Raw genomic sequence first — 6,024 nt, forward strand, 5'->3', positions numbered from 1 at the left:
AGTGATAGATTTTTTACAAAACAAATTTGTGAACAGAGCATTTAACACTGACTCTAGGAATTTCAGTTGTGTAACCAGGTTTTAAGCGTCACGCCCTCTGTTTGCCTTATCTTGTTATAAGGTAAACGGAATAATTAGTAATTAAAATTTGGTATAAAATAATTGTTTCCACAAAACATATCAGACAAAACACTATCCCAAGAACAGGTTGTCTTTACAAACAAGGTAATTTTAAAGACCAAAGAACTATCTAAATATTGGCTTTAAACAGTTATTGAAATCCCTCTAATATAAATTATTTCCTATCAAAAATAACCCTTAGGTATTTTTTTTTATGTATTCTATATAAATAAAAACTATTTTATTGATTCAATAAATAATTATGCAAACCAGCTGCAAAGTCAGATACATTTAATCACGTATTGTTTCCATTATTCATTAGGCGTATACGTAGTCCTTGAGTTTAGTAATATTTTACGATGTGTAGAATGATATCGATGTTACTAAAAGTTGGAGTCCTATCTTCAAAATCTAAATCAGTGTTCTTTTGTTAATCGAATTAATTTAAAAACTACATATAAATCGCATTTCTAACACCGAAATGTACATGGGGGATTATATGAATTATATTGATACTAGGATCTAGCTTTAATTTATAAAACTATGTTCAAATTTTAAAGCACTTTCCATGGGGACCTGAATCAATTTGTATGGTGATGGCTTGATATCCAATGACAAATTTATTGATGCGCACAAAAAATGGTATTAAACTTTTTTGAACGGAGGCAATAGTGAATTGTATTTACAGTAAATACATATACAGTAAATAGTAAAAATTTGTGAAAGAAAAAGACGTATTGTAGAGATTTTATTGAATATTTTTGGAACTTCAGACATCCGACAACTTACTTCTTATTTTTCACTTACGAGAACGCGTCAAAAAAGTTATTTGAATGATATATCTATGTATATTTTATTAAACGCGATAATCACATATCGTTCTTATTTGCACGAGATATAACAGTGTATATATAAGACTTTAAAGTCCGATGGTCGGGTCTCGCCAAATCCCAAACTCAAATGTATAATATATATATTAATTCCTCCAAAAATTACGTAGATATTGTTAATCAGCAACGCATGTATCTTCCAAAATCTACTTAAAGGTACTTAAAGGTACTTGGACACAGATTTGAAGTTAATATTTTCTCATTTTTTCTGTATAATATCACGAATTATATATTTTAATAGCATTTCACACAAAAATTAATTAAGAATCTTATTTCATTTAAAAGTTATTAAAACTTTAAATTTTTTGGCGGGTTTGATTGACACATCCTTGCACTTTCACAAATTTTAATTTTATTCTTAATCCTTAGGAAAAGTGGCAATTTTGATGTGTTTTAATGAGAAATATTAAAACTTTTATCAAGAAAAATGATTTTATTCAGAGCAGAAATGTTAGAAAGCAAAACACCTTCACAAGTATCGTCATTCCGAACTAAGAGATGCGTATAGAGTTAAGCAAATCGAGCACACTCACTCGTGTTATGTACACAGTTTTTGTAAACAGGGCTCGAGTTCTGTTATTGTTTATATTTAGAATTCACCAGGTGCGTTCAATCGTCACAGTCTGCTTACCACAACTGCATGGACTGACAATATATTGTGTGTTTGTTTTGCTTTCGAACGTGTCTACTCTGAATTTTCTGGATTATAGTATTAATATTTTTCATTTATACAAAACGAGATTGCCACTTTTCCTAAGGATTAAGAATAAAATTAAAATTTGTGAGAGTGCAATGATATGTCAATCAAACCCGCCGAAAAATTTGAAATTTCAATATCTTTTAAACGAAATAAGATTTTTAATTAATTTTTGTATGAAATGCTATTAAAATATATAAGTCGTAATATTCTAGAGAAAATAATAACTTCAAATCTGTGTCCAAGTACCTTAAGTGTTTATTGATAATGTTTTAACAAAATAATTTTGCATAGTCCAATGAAATTACATGAAAGTAAATTAACAATTTCCATTTTTAACTGACAAGCAACTATGATGTCAAAAAGCCTTAACTACATTTTCGTTGGGGTAATTAAAGATGAAAAGTCTTAAGATTATACTTTTGTTGTTTTAGATTTAAATAATTTCAAATTTCAAATTTTAAAGTATGCATCTCATTTTTATGTCATCTCTCGAATATATTATTGCACAGTACTCCTGATGTTTCTCCTTCACTGCTGTTGATATTTTTATGTGGTGTAAAGAAAGTGGATTGGTAGACATTTACTGGAATACGCTATGAAAATTTGCCTAATTGCATGGACATACACATGTTCAGTTCAGTTCAGTTCAGTTAATTGAAGTCGAGAGACATACATCTCATGGACAATATTTACAATCACACATTTTGTCACATTTAATAATAAAATAAACATACAGAATACATCTTTCAGATTTCAGATGTATTCTGCTATGTATACCACAAAAGCGGAAAATGTTCTAACCAACAATGTCACTATAAACACATCTGCTTTCAGTGTAGAAAAACAGACTCAGTCTTGTGCGGCACAGGGGGAGATAAAACAATTACAAAGGGCACCGGTACCACATCCCAGCCTAAACAAACATCAATCCCCCAAAACACAAACAAATAAAAATGTAGTAACGCCAGTTAAGATATCCATTTTAAGGCAATTTCTCAAAGGGTATGAAGACAATTTGAAAATATATTTAACTGAGGGTTTTCAATATGGCTTCAAGATACAATATGAGGGTCCAAGGCAACAGCCCTTTTGAAAGAATTTAGTTTCGGTTAAGCAGCATGAAAATATAGTTTCAAATAAATTACAAAAAGAAATTTCCCTTGGTAGGATTGCTGGTCCCTTCAGCTCACCTCCTTTTACAAACATTCAGTGTTCTCCTATTGGAATTGTGCCTAAAACAGAAACGAATTTCAGCTAATTCATCACTCCGGATGGACCATCTATAAATGATTTCATCCATGATGAGTTGTGTTCCTATACAACAGTAGATGATGCCATTAAGCAAATAAAGAAACTAGGAAAACACTGTTTGTTAGCAAAAACAGATATCGCTTCGGCATTTCGCATATTACTGTTCATCCAGACAACCATGAATTTGTTAAGGATTTAATTTAGGGGGGGGGGGTTATTATGACAGGTGCTTGCCCATTGGTTGTTCAATATCTTGTTCGATTTTTGAGACATTTAGCACTGCCTTACAAGGATAGCTTGCTCAAAAATTGGTGTAGCCAATATGCTGCATATTTTGGATGATTTCTTAATTTTAGGCCCACCTGCTTCCCTAGTATGCAATTCAGCTTTATGTCAGTTCATTTCAATGTGTGAAGTTTATGGGTTACCTATTAAATGTGAAAAAACTGAGGGGCCTTCAACTACATTAATCTGTTTGGGTATAGAATTAGATACTGTGAACATGTAAGCTAGATTACTAAGAGACAAAATAGAAAAAAAATTAAGAATGCTCTGCATTCTGCTAAACGACGTAAAAAGATTTCTCTGCGTGAAGTTCAATCTCTGATAGGTCAGCTAAATTTTGCATGTTGTATTGTTGTCCTGGGTAGGGAATTTTTACGGCGACTTATTACACTCACCATAGGTGTTTCAAAACCACATTTTCACATTTGTCTGAATGCACAGGTTAGGTTAGATTTAAGTGCTTGGTGCGAATTTATTGAGAGTTTTAATGTGAAATCAATGTTTATTGATGACCATTGGCAGAATTCTCAAAAACTCCATTTGTACACAGATGCTGCAGGAAAGTTTGTTTATGGTGCTGTTTTCGGTATAAACTGGTTCAATGGTACCTGGGAAGACATGGGTTTAAGACAGGACTACAACATCACTTTTAAAGAGTTATTTCCAATAGTTTTAGCAGTAGATACTTGGGGAGATGCATTTGCAAACAAATCAATTCTTTTTCATTCAGATAATATAGCTGTAGTAGAAATTATAAACAAAACTTCTTCTAAAGACACCTCTGTTATGTGCTTAATGAGGACTTGGTGCTCGCTTGTTTAAGGCATTACATTTTATTTAAAGCGGAGCATATTCCTGGAAAAATAAATTTCTTACCAGATCTACTTTCCCGATTACAGGTGCAAAAATTCCTTGGGTTGGCACTATACATGGACCGATTTCCAAATACTGTGTCAAAGCAATACCTTCATATTTGAATGAGACTGCGTCTAAATTGTTGAAAGCCTTAGTAACTTACAACACTCAGCAATCTTACAAGATTGCTTTGTCTGTTTTTCAGAATTTTTACAGAAAAGTATTTCACACCAGGCCTGAATTTTATACCAAAGTAGCACAGGTTAGTTGTTTTTTGTCTTGGCTCCATAAAGAGGGAAAATCCCAACATACGGCATTAACAGTTATGCTCCTGGTCGGTCATATAACCACTGACTAAATGGTTTCACAGACCCCACACAATTTCGTACAATCAAAAAACTAATTAAAGGTGCACAACAGCTGTCAAAACACCTGATATCACGCTACCTATCACACCTCAAATATTGCGCAAACTTGTACATGCAGTTAAAAACACAGTCTCCGAAAAATTCAATAGGCTTCTTCTTATGGCAATGTTTACTCTGAGTTTCTTTTCTTTTCCTACGCATTGGAGAAATAACAGCAAAATCCCCCAGAATCTTGTGGACCGATGTGTTTACTAATAGCTACCCAGAAATATAAGTCCATTTGTCCGGTTCGTGCTATGTTGAAATACATTGAAGCACGATGTTCAGCTCAGTGTCCCTTGTTTACTTTTGATTATTGCAATCCCATTTCACAAGCATATTTTACATCGGAACTCAAGAATGTAGGGATATATATTGGTCTCGACTCCAAGCTCTATAGATCTCATAGATTTCGCATACGTGCAGCTTCTTATGCTTTTCACTCCAAATTATCTGAGGAAAAAAAACGCCTCATGGGTCGCTAAAATTCTAATGCAGTCAAACTATACTTCCGTATCCCGGTGTTTGATTCTATTGATGTTTCACCTACTAGTCAGACTGACTGAGGCCGCTGATAATGAAGTTGTAGTACCCCTCCCACCCCTTTCCTCTTGCAATCATAAATGTATTTATTATATATTCAGACTGTCTGAGGCAGCTATGCATATACTAGTATTGATTCCTTATTTGTATTTAGTGAAGTTATCCAATACAGAATTTTGTAGAGAACAGTTTCGGCTTTTTATGACTTGTGAACAGATTTTGATTTATTTTCATACACGATACATATGACTTCGGGTTTGTTTGGACTTCGAAGTTGATCAGTTTTGATAAATTGTATTAACTAGTGTCAATTTTAGACTGTCTGAGGCAGCTATTATTTATATGTTTATCAAACTTTATGGAATAATGTGGACATTTTCCTTTTTACACAATTTGTATCCAACTGGTTTTTTATGTAGCATTTATCATTTTCTTTAGACAACTATCACACAAGTGTTTATATTTTACATGTATAAGGTACTGGATAAACTATTGAATGTCTGAAGCAGCATATTCTATCGAGTTGGATTATATCTGTACTGGCATTGTTAAATAAGTAGCATTTACCAACATCTCGTTTTTGGTTGCATTATGTTCAGACGGCGTATTATATTCATACCTTGTCCTGCCATTTTCTTGATGTATGACGTACTTGATTTTAATGCTACTCAAGATTGTTGTTTTCAAAAACTTTTTTAAGCATTAAGACTAGTATATGTTACCCTGTCATACTGATATTCCACTTTATCCTGCAACTACCCCTTGCATTGACCTAATAAAGGTAACCTAATAAACCATCGCTTTATCCGGTCACTGCCGTAATAAAGCCTCGTGTATGTATTCCGACGTTCTAAAAGCATTGTGACGTCATGTACAGTATATTGCAATGTTTACGCCATGGCGTCATAGTTTCAACTGCAGAGATGTGTCGAAAATCTGTCGAAAATAGCTAGTTTTGGACGTTCAAATGTAA

Source organism: Saccostrea cucullata, unplaced genomic scaffold (genome assembly GCF_032062105.1).
Source record: "Saccostrea cucullata isolate Sc308-1 unplaced genomic scaffold, CSIRO_AGI_Scuc_v1 ctg842, whole genome shotgun sequence".
Taxonomy (NCBI): Eukaryota; Metazoa; Mollusca; class Bivalvia; order Ostreida; family Ostreidae; genus Saccostrea; species Saccostrea cuccullata.